Here is a 12,500-nt window from a genome sequence, read left to right as displayed (position 1 = left end):
CACACTGGACATGCCCAATCTCGTCTGATCTTGGAAGCTATGCAGTGTTGGGCCTGGTTAGTACTTGGATGGGAGACCTCCTGGGAATTCCAGGAGCTGTAGGTAATTTTATATTGCCATAACATTCTTTTCTATTACATTTTACATTTCATTTTTCAACTTATCATTGAATTTACTTGAGTTAAGAAGTAAAAGAGGTCTAAAGTTAATGCTATTGAGCACCTACAGCCATACCACACTGGACATGCCCAATCTCATCTGAACTTGGAAGCTATGCAGTGTTGGGCCTGGTTAGTACTTGGATGGGAGACCACCTGGGAATACCAGGTGCTGTAGGTAATTTTATACTGCCATAACATTCTTTTCTATTACATTTTACATTTAATTTTTTCAACTTATCAATGAATTTTCTTGAGTTAAGAGGTAATAGAGGTCTAAAGTTAATGTTTTTGAGCACTTACAGCCAAACCACACTGGACATGCCCAATCTCGTCTGATCTTGGAAGCTATGCAGTGTTGGGCCTGGTTAGTACTTGGATGGGAGACCTCCTGGGAATACCAGGAGCTGTAGGTAATTTTATACTGCCATAACATTCTTTTCTATTACATTTTACATTTCATTTTTCAACTTATCATTGAATTTACTTGAGTTAAGAAGTAAATGAGGTCTAAAGTTAATGTTTTTGAGCACTTCCAGCCAAAACACACTGGACATGCCCAATCTTGTTTGATTTTGGAAGCTCTGCAGTGTTGGGCCTCGTAAGTACTTGGATGGGAGACCACCTGGGAATACCAGATGCTGTAGGTAATTTTATACTGCCATAACATTCTTTCTATTACATTTTACATTTAATTTTTTCAACTTATCAATGAATTTACTAGAGTTAAGAAGTAATAGAGGTCTAAAGTTAATGTTTTTGAGCACCTACAGCCAAACCACACTGGACATGCCCAATCTCGTCTGCTCTTGGAAGCTATGCAGTGTTGGGCCTGGTTAGTACTTGAATGGGAGACCACCTAGGAATCCCAGGTGCTGTAGGTAATTTTATACTGCCATAACAGTCTTTTCTATTACATTTTACATTTAATTTTTTCAATTTATCAATGAATTTACTTGAGTTAAGAAGTAAAAGATGTCTAAAGTTAATGTTTTTGAGCACCTACAATCAAACCACACTGGACATGCCCAATCTCATCTGATCTTGGAAGCTATGCAGTGTTGGGCCTGGTTAGTACTTGGATGGGAGACCACCTAGGAATCCCAGGTGCTGTAGGTAATTTTATACTGCCATAACAGTCTTTTCTATTACTTTTTACATTTAATTTTTTCAACTTATCAATGAATTTACTTGAGTTAAGAAGGAATAGAGGTCTAAAGTTAATGCTTTTAAGCACCTACAGCCAAACCACACTGGACATGCCCAATCTCGTCTGATCTTGGAAGCTATCCAGTGTTGGGCCTGGTTAGTACTTGGACTGGAGACCACCTGGGAATACCAGGTGCTGTAGGTAATTTTATATAGCCATAGCATTCTTTTCTATTACATTTTACATTACATTTTTTCAACTTATCAATGAATTTACTTGAGTTAAGAAGTAAAAGAGGTCTAAAGTTAATGTTTTTGAGCGCCTACAGCCAAACCACACTGGACATGCCCAATCTCGTCTGATCTTGGAAGCTATGCAGTTTTGGGCCTGGTTAGTTCTTGAATGGGAGACCACCTGGGAATACCCACTGCTGTAGGTAATTTTATACTGCCATAACATTCTTTTCTATTAAATTTTAATTTAATTTTTTCAACTTATCAATGAATTAACTTGAGTTAAGAAGTAAAAGATGTCTAAAGTTAACGTTTTTGAGCACCTACAGTCAAACCACACTGGACATGCCCAATCTCGTCTGATCTTGGAAGCTATGCAGTGTTGGGCCTGGTTAGTACTTGGATGGGAGACCACCTGGGATAGCAGGTGCTCTAGGTAATTTTATACTGCCATAACATTCTTTTCTATTACATTTTACATTTAATTTTTTCAACTTGTCAATGAATTTACTTGAGTTAAGAAGTAATAGAGGTCTAAAGTTAATATTTTTGAGCACCTACAGCCAAACCACACTGGACATGCCCAATCTAGTCTGATCTTGGAAGCTATGCAGTGTTGGGCCTGGTTAGTACTTGGATGGGAGACCACCTAGGAATACCAGGTGCTGTATGTAATTTTATGCAGCCATAACATTCTTTTCTATTACATTTTACATTTAATTTTTTCAACTTATCAATGAATTCACTTGAGTTAAGAAGTAATAGAGGTCTAAAGTTACTGTTTTTGAGCACCTACAGCCAAACCACACTGGACATACCCAATCTCGTCTGATCTTGGAAGCTATGCAGTGTTGGACCTGGTTAGTACTAAGATGGGAGACCACCTAGGAATCCCAGGTGCTGTAGGTAATTTTATACTGCCATAACAGTCTTTTCTATTACATTTTACATTTAATTTTTTCAACTTATCAATGAACTTACTAGAGTTAAGAAGTAATAGAGGTCTAAAGTTAATGTTTTTGAGCACCTACAGCCAAACCACACTGGACATGCCCAATCTCGTCTGATCTTGGAAGCTATGCAGTGTTAGGCCTGGTTAGTACTTGGACTGGAGACCACCTGGGAATACCAGGTGCTGTAGGTAATTTTATATAGCCATAACATTCTTTTCTATTACATTTTACATTACATTTTTTCAACTTATCAATGAATTTACTTTAGTTAAGAAGTAAAAGAGGTCTTAAGTTAATGTCTTTGAGCGCCTATAGCCAAACCACACTGGACATGCCCAATCTCGTCTGATCTTCGAAGTTATGCAGTGTTGGGCGTGGTTAGTACTTGAATGGGAGACCACCTGGGAATACCAGGTGCTGTAGGTAATTTTATACTGCCATAACATTCTTTTCTATTAAATTTTACATTTAATTTTTTCAACTTATCAATGAACTTACTAGAGTTAAGAAGTAATAGAGGTCTAAAGTTAATGTTTTTGAGCACCTACAGCCAAACCACACTGGACATGCCCAATCTCGTCTGATCTTGGAAGCTATGCAGTGTTAGGCCTGGTTAGTACTTGGACTGGAGACCACCTGGGAATACCAGGTGCTGTAGGTAATTTTATATAGCCATAACATTCTTTTCTATTACATTTTACATTACATTTTTTCAACTTATCAATGAATTTACTTTAGTTAAGAAGTAAAAGAGGTCTTAAGTTAATGTCTTTGAGCGCCTATAGCCAAACCACACTGGACATGCCCAATCTCGTCTGATCTTCGAAGTTATGCAGTGTTGGGCGTGGTTAGTACTTGAATGGGAGACCACCTGGGAATACCAGGTGCTGTAGGTAATTTTATACTGCCATAACATTCTTTTCTATTAAATTTTACATTTAATTTTTTCAACTTATCAATGAATTTCCTTGAGTTAAGAAGTAATAGAGGTCTAAATTTAATGCTTTTGAGCACCTACAGCCAAACCACACTGGACATGCCCAATCTCATCTGATCTTGGAAGCTATGCAGTGTTGGGACTGGTTTGTACTTGGTTGGGAGACCACCTGGGAATACCAGGTGCTGTAGGTAATTTTACACAGCCAAAAGATTCTTTTCTATTACATTTTACATTAAATTTTTTCAACTTATCAATGAATTTCCTTGAGTTAAGAAGTAATAGATGTCTAAAGTTAATGCTTTTGAGCACCTACAGCCAAACCACACTGGACATGCCCAATCTCGTCTGATCTTGGAAGCTATGCAGTGTTGGGCCTGTTTAGTACTTGGATGGGAGTCCACCTAGGAATCCCAGGTGCTGTAGGTAATTTTATACTGCCATAACAGTCTTTTCTATTACATTTTACATTCAATTTTTTCAACTTATCAATGAATTTACTTGAGTTAAGAAGTAATAGAGGTGTAAAGTTAATGTTTTTGAGCGCCTATAGCCAAACCACACTGGACATGCCCAATCTCGTCTGATCTTGGAAGCTATGCAGTGTTGGGCCTAATTAGCACTTGGATGGGAAACCACCTGGGAATACCAGGTGCAGTAGGTAATTTTATACTGCCATAACATTCTTTTCTATTACATTTTACATTAAATTTTTTCAACTTATCAATGAATTTACTTGAGTTAAGAAGTAATAGAGGTCTAAAGTTAATGCTTTTGAGCACCTACAGCCAAACCACACTGGCGATGCCCAATCTCGTCTGATCTTGGAAACTATGTAGTGTTGGGACTGGTTTGTAGTTGGATGGGAGACCACCTGGGAATACCAGGTGCTGTAGGTAATTTTAGACAGCCAATACATTCTTTTCTATTACATTTTACATTTAATTTTTTCAACTTATCAATGAATTTACTTGAGTTAAGAAGTAAAAGAGGTCTAAAGTTAATGTTTTTGAGCACCTACAGCCAATCCACACTGAACATGCCCGATCTCGTCTTATCTTGGAAGCTATGCAGTGTTGGGTTGGTTAGTACTTGGATGGGAGACCACCTGGGAATACCAGGAGCTGTAGGTAATTTTATGCTGCCATAACATTCTTTTCTATTACATTTTACATTTCATTTTTCAACTTATCATTGAATTTACTTGAGTTAAGAAGTAAAAGAGGTCTAAAGTTAATGTTTTTGAGCACCTACAGCCAAACCACACTGGACATGCCCAATCTCGTCTGAACTTGAAACTATACAGTATTGGGCCTGGTTAGTACTTGGATGGGAGACCTCCTGGGAATTCCAGGAGCTGTAGGTAATTTTATATTGCCATAAAATTCTTTTCTATTACATTTTACATTTCATTTTTCAACTTATCATTGAATTTAGTTGAGTTAAGAAGTAAAAGAGGTCTAAAGTTAATGTTTTTGAGCACCTACAGCCATACCACACTGGACATGCCCAATCTCGTCTGAACTTGGAAGCTATGCAGTGTTGGGCCTGGTTAGTACTTGGATGGGAGACCACCTGGGAATACCAGGTGCTGTAGGTAATTTTATACTGCCATAACATTCTTTTCTATTACATTTTACATTTAATTTTTTCAACTTATCAATGAATTTTCTTGAGTTAAGAGGTAATAGAGGTCTAAAGTTAATGTTTTTGAGCACTTACAGCCAAACCACACTGGACATGCCCAATCTCGTCTCATCTTGGAAGCTATGCGGTGTTGGGCCTGGTTAGTACTTGGATGGGAGACCTCCTGGGAATACCAGGAGCTGTAGGTAATTTTATACTGCCATAGTATTCTTTTCTATTACATTTTACATTTCATTTTTCAACTTATCATTGAATTTACTTGAGTTAAGAAGTAAATGAGGTCTAAAGTTAATGTTTTTGAGCACTTCCAGCCAAAACACACTGGACATGCCCAATCTTGTCTGATTTTGGAAGCTATGCAGTGTTGGGCCTCGTAAGTACTTGGATGGGAGACCATCTGGGAATACCAGATGCTGTAGGTAATTTTATACTGCCGTAACATTCTTTTCTATTACATTTTACATTTAATTTTTTCAACTTATCAATGAATTTCCTTGAGTTAAGAAGTAATAGAGGTCTAAAGTTAATGCTTTTGAGCACCTACAGCCAATCCACACTGGACATAACCAATCTCGTCTGATCTTGGTAGCTATGCAGTGTTGGGCCTGGTCAGTACTTGGATGGGAGACCACCTGCGAAAGCCAGGTGCAGTAGGTAATTTTATACTGCTATAACATTCTTTTCTATTACATTTTACATTTAATTTATTCAACTTATCAATGAATTTCCTTGAGTTAAGAAGTAATAGAGGTCTAAAGTTAATGTTTTTGAGCACCTACAGCCAAACCACACTGGACATGCTCAATCTCGTCTGATCTTGGAAATTATGCAGTGTTGGGCCTGGTTAGTACTTGGATGGGAGACCACCTGGGAATACCAGGTGCTGTAGGTATTTTTATGCAGCCATAACATTCTTTTCTATTACATTTTACATTTAATTTTTTCAACTTATCAATGAATTTACTTGAGTAAAGAAATAAAAGAGGTCTAAAGTTAATATTTTTGAGCACCTACAGCCAAACCACACTGGACATTCCCAATCTCGTCTGATCTTGGAAGCTATGCAGTGTTGGGCCTGGTTAGTACTTGGATGGGAGACCAACTAGGAATCCCAGGTGCTGTAGGTAATTTTATACTGCCATAACAGTCTTTTCTATTTCATTTTACATTTAATTTTTTCAACTTATCAATGAATTTACTTGAGTTAAGAAGTAATAGAGGTCTAAAGTTAATGCATTTGAGCACCTACAGCCAAACCACACTGGACATGCCCAATCTCGTCAGATCTTGGAAGCTATGCAGTGTTGGGCCTGGTTAGTACTTGGACGGGAGACCACCTGGGAAAACCAGGTGCTGTAGGTAATTTTATATAGCCATAACATTCTTTTCTATTACATTTTACATTACATTTTTTCAACTTATCAATGAATTTACTTTAGTTAAGAAGTAAAAGAGGTCTTAAGTTAATGTCTTTGAGCGCCTATAGCCAAACCACACTGGACATGCCCAATCTCGTCTGATCTTCGAAGTTATGCAGTGTTGGGCGTGGTTAGTACTTGAATGGGAGACCACCTGGGAATACCAGGTGCTGTAGGTAATTTTATGCTGCCATAACATTCTTTTCTATTAAATTTTACATTTAATTTTTTCAACTTATCAATGAATTTACTTGAGTTAAGAAGTAATAGAGGTCTAAAGTTACTGTTTTTGAGCACCTACAGCCAAACCACACTGGACATACCCAATCTCGTCTGATCTTGGAAGCTATGCAGTGTTGGACCTGGTTAGTACTAAGATGGGAGACCACCTAGGAATCCCAGGTGCTGTAGGTAATTTTATACTGCCATAACAGTCTTTTCTATTACATTTTACATTTAATTTTTTCAACTTATCAATGAACTTACTAGAGTTAAGAAGTAATAGAGGTCTAAAGTTAATGTTTTTGAGCACCTACAGCCAAACCACACTGGACATGCCCAATCTCGTCTGATCTTGGAAGCTATGCAGTGTTAGGCCTGGTTAGTACTTGGACTGGAGACCACCTGGGAATACCAGGTGCTGTAGGTAATTTTATATAGCCATAACATTCTTTTCTATTACATTTTACATTACATTTTTTCAACTTATCAATGAATTTACTTTAGTTAAGAAGTAAAAGAGGTCTTAAGTTAATGTCTTTGAGCGCCTATAGCCAAACCACACTGGACATGCCCAATCTCGTCTGATCTTCGAAGTTATGCAGTGTTGGGCGTGGTTAGTACTTGAATGGGAGACCACCTGGGAATACCAGGTGCTGTAGGTAATTTTATACTGCCATAACATTCTTTTCTATTAAATTTTACATTTAATTTTTTCAACTTATCAATGAATTTCCTTGAGTTAAGAAGTAATAGAGGTCTAAATTTAATGCTTTTGAGCACCTACAGCCAAACCACACTGGACATGCCCAATCTCATCTGATCTTGGAAGCTATGCAGTGTTGGGACTGGTTTGTACTTGGTTGGGAGACCATCTGGGAATACCAGGTGCTGTAGGTAATTTTACACAGCCAAAAGATTCTTTTCTATTACATTTTACATTAAATTTTTTCAACTTATCAATGAATTTCCTTGAGTTAAGAAGGAATAGATGTCTAAAGTTAATGCTTTTGAGCACCTACAGCCAAACCACACTGGACATGCCCAATCTCGTCTGATCTTGGAAGCTATGCAGTGTTGGGCCTGTTTAGTACTTGGATGGGAGTCCACCTAGGAATCCCAGGTGCTGTAGGTAATTTTATACTGCCATAACAGTCTTTTCTATTACATTTTACATTCAATTTTTTCAACTTATCAATGAATTTACTTGAGTTAAGAAGTAATAGAGGTGTAAAGTTAATGTTTTTGAGCGCCTATAGCCAAACCACACTGGACATGCCCAATCTCGTCTGATCTTGGAAGCTATGCAGTGTTGGGCCTAATTAGCACTTGGATGGGAAACCACCTGGGAATACCAGGTGCAGTAGGTAATTTTATACTGCCATAACATTCTTTTCTATTACATTTTACATTAAATTTTTTCAACTTATCAATGAATTTACTTGAGTTAAGAAGTAATAGAGGTCTAAAGTTAATGCTTTTGAGCACCTACAGCCAAACCACACTGGAGATGCCCAATCTCGTCTGATCTTGGAAACTATGTAGTGTTGGGACTGGTTTGTAGTTGGATGGGAGACCACCTGGGAATACCAGGTGCTGTAGGTAATTTTAGACAGCCAATACATTCTTTTCTATTACATTTTACATTTAATTTTTTCAACTTATCAATGAATTTACTTGAGTTAAGAAGTAAAAGAGGTCTAAAGTTAATGTTTTTGAGCACCTACAGCCAAACCACACTGAACATGCCCGATCTCGTCTTATCTTGGAAGCTATGCAGTGTTGGGTTGGTTAGTACTTGGATGGGAGACCACCTGGGAATACCAGGAGCTGTAGGTAATTTTATGATGCCATAACATTCTTTTCTATTACATTTTACATTTCATTTTTCAACTTATCATTGAATTTACTTGAGTTAAGAAGTAAAAGAGGTCTAAAGTTAATGTTTTTGAGCACCTACAGCCAAACCACACTGGACATGCCCAATCTCGTCTGAACTTGAAACTATACAGTATTGGGCCTGGTTAGTACTTGGATGGGAGACCTCCTGGGAATTCCAGGAGCTGTAGGTAATTTTATATTGCCATAAAATTCTTTTCTATTACATTTTACATTTCATTTTTCAACTTATCATTGAATTTAGTTGAGTTAAGAAGTAAAAGAGGTCTAAAGTTAATGTTTTTGAGCACCTACAGCCATACCACACTGGACATGCCCAATCTCGTCTGAACTTGGAAGCTATGCAGTGTTGGGCCTGGTTAGTACTTGGATGGGAGACCACCTGGGAATACCAGGTTCTGTAGGTAATTTTATACTGCCATAACATTCTTTTCTATTACATTTTACATTTAATTTTTTCAACTTATCAATGAATTTTCTTGAGTTAAGAGGTAATAGAGGTCTAAAGTTAATGTTTTTGAGCACTTACAGCCAAACCACACTGGACATGCCCAATCTCGTCTCATCTTGGAAGCTATGCGGTGTTGGGCCTGGTTAGTACTTGGATGGGAGACCTCCTGGGAATACCAGGAGCTGTAGGTAATTTTATACTGCCATAGTATTCTTTTCTATTACATTTTACATTTCATTTTTCAACTTATCATTGAATTTACTTGAGTTAAGAAGTAAATGAGGTCTAAAGTTAATGTTTTTGAGCACTTCCAGCCAAAACACACTGGACATGCCCAATCTTGTCTGATTTTGGAAGCTATGCAGTGTTGGGCCTCGTAAGTACTTGGATGGGAGACCATCTGGGAATACCAGATGCTGTAGGTAATTTTATACTGCCGTAACATTCTTTTCTATTACATTTTACATTTAATTTTTTCAACTTATCAATGAATTTCCTTGAGTTAAGAAGTAATAGAGGTCTAAAGTTAATGCTTTTGAGCACCTACAGCCAATCCACACTGGACATAACCAATCTCGTCTGATCTTGGTAGCTATGCAGTGTTGGGCCTGGTCAGTACTTGGATGGGAGACCACCTGCGAAAGCCAGGTGCAGTAGGTAATTTTATACTGCTATAACATTCTTTTCTATTACATTTTACATTTAATTTATTCAACTTATCAATGAATTTCCTTGAGTTAAGAAGTAATAGAGGTCTAAAGTTAATGTTTTTGAGCACCTACAGCCAAACCACACTGGACATGCTCAATCTCGTCTGATCTTGGAAATTATGCAGTGTTGGGCCTGGTTAGTACTTGGATGGGAGACCACCTGGGAATACCAGGTGCTGTAGGTATTTTTATGCAGCCATAACATTCTTTTCTATTACATTTTACATTTAATTTTTTCAACTTATCAATGAATTTACTTGAGTAAAGAAATAAAAGAGGTCTAAAGTTAATATTTTTGAGCACCTACAGCCAAACCACACTGGACATTCCCAATCTCGTCTGATCTTGGAAGCTATGCAGTGTTGGGCCTGGTTAGTACTTGGATGGGAGACCAACTAGGAATCCCAGGTGCTGTAGGTAATTTTATACTGCCATAACAGTCTTTTCTATTTCATTTTACATTTAATTTTTTCAACTTATCAATGAATTTACTTGAGTTAAGAAGTAATAGAGGTCTAAAGTTAATGCATTTGAGCACCTACAGCCAAACCACACTGGACATGCCCAATCTCGTCAGATCTTGGAAGCTATGCAGTGTTGGGTCTGGTTAGTACTTGGACGGGAGACCACCTGGGAAAACCAGGTGCTGTAGGTAATTTTATATAGCCATAACATTCTTTTCTATTACATTTTACATTACATTTTTTCAACTTATCAATGAATTTACTTTAGTTAAGAAGTAAAAGAGGTCTTAAGTTAATGTTTTTGAGCGCCTATAGCCAAACCACACTGGACATGCCCAATCTCGTCTGATCTTCGAAGTTATGCAGTGTTGGGCGTGGTTAGTACTTGAATGGGAGACCACCTGGGAATACCAGGTGCTGTAGGTAATTTTATACTGCCATAACATTCTTTTCTATTAAATTTTACATTTAATTTTTTCAACTTATCAATGAATTTACTTGAGTTAAGAAGTAATAGAGGTCTAAAGTTAATGTTTTTGAGCAACTACAGCCAAACCATACTGGACATGCCCAATCTCGTCTGATCTTGGAAGCTATGCAGTGTTGGGCCTGGTTAGTACTTGGATGGGAGACCTCCTGGGAATTCCATGAGCTGTAGGTAATTTTATATTGCCATAACATTCTTTTCTATTACATTTTACATTTCATTTTTCAACTTATCATTGAATTTACTTGAGTTAAGAAGTAAAAGAGGTCTAAAGTTAATGCTATTGAGCACCTACAGCCATACCACACTGGACATGCCCAATCTCATCTGAACTTGGAAGCTATGCAGTGTTGGGCCTGGTTAGTACTTGGATGGGAGACCACCTGCGAATACCAGGTGCTGTAGGTAATTTTATACTGCCATAACATTCTTTTCTATTACATTTTACATTTAATTTTTTCAACTTATCAATGAATTTTCTTGAGTTAAGAGGTAATAGAGGTCTAAAGTTAATGTTTTTGAGCACTTACAGCCAAACCACACTGGACATGCCCAATCTTGTCTGATCTTGGAAGCTATGCAGTGTTGGGCCTGGTTAGTACTTGGATGGGAGACCTCCTGGGAATACCAGGAGCTGTAGGTAATTTTATACTGCCATAACATTCTTTTCTATTACATTTTACATTTCATTTTTCAACTTATCATTGAATTTACTTGAGTTAAGAAGTAAATGAGGTCTAAAGTTAATGTTTTTGAGCACTTCCAGCCAAAACACACTGGACATGCCCAATCTTGTTTGATTTTGGAAGCTCTGCAGTGTTGGGCCTCGTAAGTACTTGGATGGGAGACCACCTGGGAATACCAGATGCTGTAGGTAATTTTATACTGCCATAACATTCTTTCTATTACATTTTACATTTAATTTTTTCAACTTATCAATGAATTTACTAGAGTTAAGAAGTAATAGAGGTCTAAAGTTAATGTTTTTGAGCACCTACAGCCAAACCACACTGGACATGCCCAATCTCGTCTGATCTTGGAAGCTATGCAGTGTTGGGCCTGGTTAGTACTTGGATGGGAGACCACCTAGGAATACCAGGTGCTGTAGGTAATTTTATACTGCCATAATATTCTTTTCTATTACATTTTACATTTAATTTTTTCAACTTATCAATGAATTTACTTGAGTAAAGAAGTAAAAGAGGTCTAAAGTTAATGTTTTTGAGCACCTACAGCCAAACCACACTGGACATGCCCAATCTCGTCTGCTCTTGGAAGCTATGCAGTGTTGGGCCTGGTTAGTACTTGGATGGGAGACCACCTAGGAATCCCAGGTGCTGTAGGTAATTTTATACTGCCATAACAGTCTTTTCTATTACATTTTACATTTAATTTTTTCAATTTATCAATGAATTTACTTGAGTTAAGAAGTAAAAGATGTCTAAAGTTAATGTTTTTGAGCACCTACAGTCAAACCACACTGGACATGCCCAATCTCATCTGGTCTTGGAAGCTATGCAGTGTTGGGCCTGGTTAGTACTTGGATGGGAGACCACCTAGGAATCCCAGGTGCTGTAGGTAATTTTATACTGCCATAACAGTCTTTTCTATTACTTTTTACATTTAATTTTTTCAACTTATCAATGAATTTACTTGAGTTAAGAAGGAATAGAGGTCTAAAGTTAATGCTTTTAAGCACCTACAGCCAAACCACACTGGACATGCCCAATCTCGTCTGATCTTGGAAGCTATCCAGTGTTGGGCCTGGTTAGTA

At 37.5% G+C, this 12,500-nt stretch overlaps 6 non-coding genes and 44 pseudogenes across 6 annotated transcripts; all 50 read left to right on the top strand.

Moving 5' to 3' along the window:
* LOC148464134 (5S ribosomal RNA) overlaps positions 1-105 on the top strand; it is a 119-nt pseudogene extending 14 nt beyond the window's left edge.
* Positions 106-220: 115 nt separating this feature from the next.
* LOC148464133 (5S ribosomal RNA) lies at positions 221-339 on the top strand. The gene has a single exon (XR_015874169.1). It is a non-coding gene; the product is annotated as a 5S ribosomal RNA (ribosomal RNA).
* Positions 340-455: 116 nt separating this feature from the next.
* LOC148464132 (5S ribosomal RNA) lies at positions 456-574 on the top strand (annotated as a pseudogene).
* A 349-nt stretch (positions 575-923) lies between these two features.
* On the top strand, positions 924-1,042 carry LOC148464131 (5S ribosomal RNA; annotated as a pseudogene).
* A 116-nt stretch (positions 1,043-1,158) lies between these two features.
* Positions 1,159-1,277, top strand: LOC148464130 (5S ribosomal RNA; annotated as a pseudogene).
* Positions 1,278-1,393: 116 nt separating this feature from the next.
* LOC148464129 (5S ribosomal RNA) lies at positions 1,394-1,512 on the top strand (annotated as a pseudogene).
* A 116-nt stretch (positions 1,513-1,628) lies between these two features.
* LOC148464128 (5S ribosomal RNA) lies at positions 1,629-1,747 on the top strand (annotated as a pseudogene).
* Positions 1,748-1,862: 115 nt separating this feature from the next.
* On the top strand, positions 1,863-1,980 carry LOC148464127 (5S ribosomal RNA; annotated as a pseudogene).
* Positions 1,981-2,096: 116 nt separating this feature from the next.
* LOC148464126 (5S ribosomal RNA) lies at positions 2,097-2,215 on the top strand (annotated as a pseudogene).
* A 116-nt stretch (positions 2,216-2,331) lies between these two features.
* Positions 2,332-2,450, top strand: LOC148464125 (5S ribosomal RNA; annotated as a pseudogene).
* Positions 2,451-2,566: 116 nt separating this feature from the next.
* Positions 2,567-2,685, top strand: LOC148464124 (5S ribosomal RNA; annotated as a pseudogene).
* A 116-nt stretch (positions 2,686-2,801) lies between these two features.
* LOC148464123 (5S ribosomal RNA) lies at positions 2,802-2,920 on the top strand (annotated as a pseudogene).
* A 116-nt stretch (positions 2,921-3,036) lies between these two features.
* LOC148464122 (5S ribosomal RNA) lies at positions 3,037-3,155 on the top strand (annotated as a pseudogene).
* Positions 3,156-3,271: 116 nt separating this feature from the next.
* On the top strand, positions 3,272-3,390 carry LOC148464121 (5S ribosomal RNA; annotated as a pseudogene).
* Positions 3,391-3,506: 116 nt separating this feature from the next.
* On the top strand, positions 3,507-3,625 carry LOC148464120 (5S ribosomal RNA; annotated as a pseudogene).
* A 116-nt stretch (positions 3,626-3,741) lies between these two features.
* LOC148464119 (5S ribosomal RNA) lies at positions 3,742-3,860 on the top strand (annotated as a pseudogene).
* Positions 3,861-3,976: 116 nt separating this feature from the next.
* Positions 3,977-4,095, top strand: LOC148464118 (5S ribosomal RNA; annotated as a pseudogene).
* A 116-nt stretch (positions 4,096-4,211) lies between these two features.
* LOC148464117 (5S ribosomal RNA) lies at positions 4,212-4,330 on the top strand (annotated as a pseudogene).
* Positions 4,331-4,446: 116 nt separating this feature from the next.
* LOC148464116 (5S ribosomal RNA) lies at positions 4,447-4,564 on the top strand (annotated as a pseudogene).
* A 115-nt stretch (positions 4,565-4,679) lies between these two features.
* Positions 4,680-4,797, top strand: LOC148464115 (5S ribosomal RNA; annotated as a pseudogene).
* Positions 4,798-4,912: 115 nt separating this feature from the next.
* On the top strand, positions 4,913-5,031 carry LOC148464114 (5S ribosomal RNA). The gene has a single exon (XR_015874474.1). It is a non-coding gene; the product is annotated as a 5S ribosomal RNA (ribosomal RNA).
* Positions 5,032-5,147: 116 nt separating this feature from the next.
* On the top strand, positions 5,148-5,266 carry LOC148464113 (5S ribosomal RNA; annotated as a pseudogene).
* A 350-nt stretch (positions 5,267-5,616) lies between these two features.
* On the top strand, positions 5,617-5,735 carry LOC148464112 (5S ribosomal RNA; annotated as a pseudogene).
* A 116-nt stretch (positions 5,736-5,851) lies between these two features.
* LOC148464111 (5S ribosomal RNA) lies at positions 5,852-5,970 on the top strand. The gene has a single exon (XR_015873399.1). It is a non-coding gene; the product is annotated as a 5S ribosomal RNA (ribosomal RNA).
* A 116-nt stretch (positions 5,971-6,086) lies between these two features.
* LOC148464110 (5S ribosomal RNA) lies at positions 6,087-6,205 on the top strand (annotated as a pseudogene).
* A 116-nt stretch (positions 6,206-6,321) lies between these two features.
* Positions 6,322-6,440, top strand: LOC148464109 (5S ribosomal RNA; annotated as a pseudogene).
* A 116-nt stretch (positions 6,441-6,556) lies between these two features.
* On the top strand, positions 6,557-6,675 carry LOC148464108 (5S ribosomal RNA; annotated as a pseudogene).
* Positions 6,676-6,791: 116 nt separating this feature from the next.
* Positions 6,792-6,910, top strand: LOC148464107 (5S ribosomal RNA; annotated as a pseudogene).
* A 116-nt stretch (positions 6,911-7,026) lies between these two features.
* On the top strand, positions 7,027-7,145 carry LOC148464106 (5S ribosomal RNA; annotated as a pseudogene).
* Positions 7,146-7,261: 116 nt separating this feature from the next.
* LOC148464105 (5S ribosomal RNA) lies at positions 7,262-7,380 on the top strand (annotated as a pseudogene).
* Positions 7,381-7,496: 116 nt separating this feature from the next.
* Positions 7,497-7,615, top strand: LOC148464104 (5S ribosomal RNA; annotated as a pseudogene).
* Positions 7,616-7,731: 116 nt separating this feature from the next.
* On the top strand, positions 7,732-7,850 carry LOC148464103 (5S ribosomal RNA; annotated as a pseudogene).
* Positions 7,851-7,966: 116 nt separating this feature from the next.
* Positions 7,967-8,085, top strand: LOC148464102 (5S ribosomal RNA; annotated as a pseudogene).
* A 116-nt stretch (positions 8,086-8,201) lies between these two features.
* On the top strand, positions 8,202-8,320 carry LOC148464101 (5S ribosomal RNA; annotated as a pseudogene).
* Positions 8,321-8,436: 116 nt separating this feature from the next.
* LOC148464100 (5S ribosomal RNA) lies at positions 8,437-8,554 on the top strand (annotated as a pseudogene).
* A 115-nt stretch (positions 8,555-8,669) lies between these two features.
* On the top strand, positions 8,670-8,787 carry LOC148464099 (5S ribosomal RNA; annotated as a pseudogene).
* Positions 8,788-8,902: 115 nt separating this feature from the next.
* Positions 8,903-9,021, top strand: LOC148464098 (5S ribosomal RNA). Its single transcript, XR_015873451.1, has one exon. It is a non-coding gene; the product is annotated as a 5S ribosomal RNA (ribosomal RNA).
* A 116-nt stretch (positions 9,022-9,137) lies between these two features.
* Positions 9,138-9,256, top strand: LOC148464097 (5S ribosomal RNA; annotated as a pseudogene).
* Positions 9,257-9,606: 350 nt separating this feature from the next.
* On the top strand, positions 9,607-9,725 carry LOC148464096 (5S ribosomal RNA; annotated as a pseudogene).
* Positions 9,726-9,841: 116 nt separating this feature from the next.
* On the top strand, positions 9,842-9,960 carry LOC148464095 (5S ribosomal RNA). The gene has a single exon (XR_015873398.1). It is a non-coding gene; the product is annotated as a 5S ribosomal RNA (ribosomal RNA).
* Positions 9,961-10,076: 116 nt separating this feature from the next.
* LOC148464094 (5S ribosomal RNA) lies at positions 10,077-10,195 on the top strand (annotated as a pseudogene).
* A 116-nt stretch (positions 10,196-10,311) lies between these two features.
* Positions 10,312-10,430, top strand: LOC148464093 (5S ribosomal RNA; annotated as a pseudogene).
* Positions 10,431-10,546: 116 nt separating this feature from the next.
* Positions 10,547-10,665, top strand: LOC148464092 (5S ribosomal RNA; annotated as a pseudogene).
* Positions 10,666-10,781: 116 nt separating this feature from the next.
* LOC148464091 (5S ribosomal RNA) lies at positions 10,782-10,900 on the top strand (annotated as a pseudogene).
* Positions 10,901-11,015: 115 nt separating this feature from the next.
* LOC148464090 (5S ribosomal RNA) lies at positions 11,016-11,134 on the top strand. The gene has a single exon (XR_015873247.1). It is a non-coding gene; the product is annotated as a 5S ribosomal RNA (ribosomal RNA).
* Positions 11,135-11,250: 116 nt separating this feature from the next.
* On the top strand, positions 11,251-11,369 carry LOC148464089 (5S ribosomal RNA; annotated as a pseudogene).
* A 349-nt stretch (positions 11,370-11,718) lies between these two features.
* Positions 11,719-11,837, top strand: LOC148464088 (5S ribosomal RNA; annotated as a pseudogene).
* A 116-nt stretch (positions 11,838-11,953) lies between these two features.
* LOC148464087 (5S ribosomal RNA) lies at positions 11,954-12,072 on the top strand (annotated as a pseudogene).
* A 116-nt stretch (positions 12,073-12,188) lies between these two features.
* On the top strand, positions 12,189-12,307 carry LOC148464086 (5S ribosomal RNA; annotated as a pseudogene).
* A 116-nt stretch (positions 12,308-12,423) lies between these two features.
* The window catches only part of LOC148464085 (5S ribosomal RNA), a 119-nt pseudogene continuing 42 nt past the window's right edge, over positions 12,424-12,500 (top strand).

This window comes from Taudactylus pleione, unplaced genomic scaffold (assembly GCF_031769625.1).
Source record: "Taudactylus pleione unplaced genomic scaffold, aTauple2 ptg000967l, whole genome shotgun sequence".
Lineage (NCBI taxonomy): Eukaryota > Metazoa > Chordata > Amphibia > Anura > Myobatrachidae > Taudactylus > Taudactylus pleione.
Note: the sequence above shows the minus strand (reverse complement) of the source record. Positions and strands in the feature narration are given on the sequence as shown.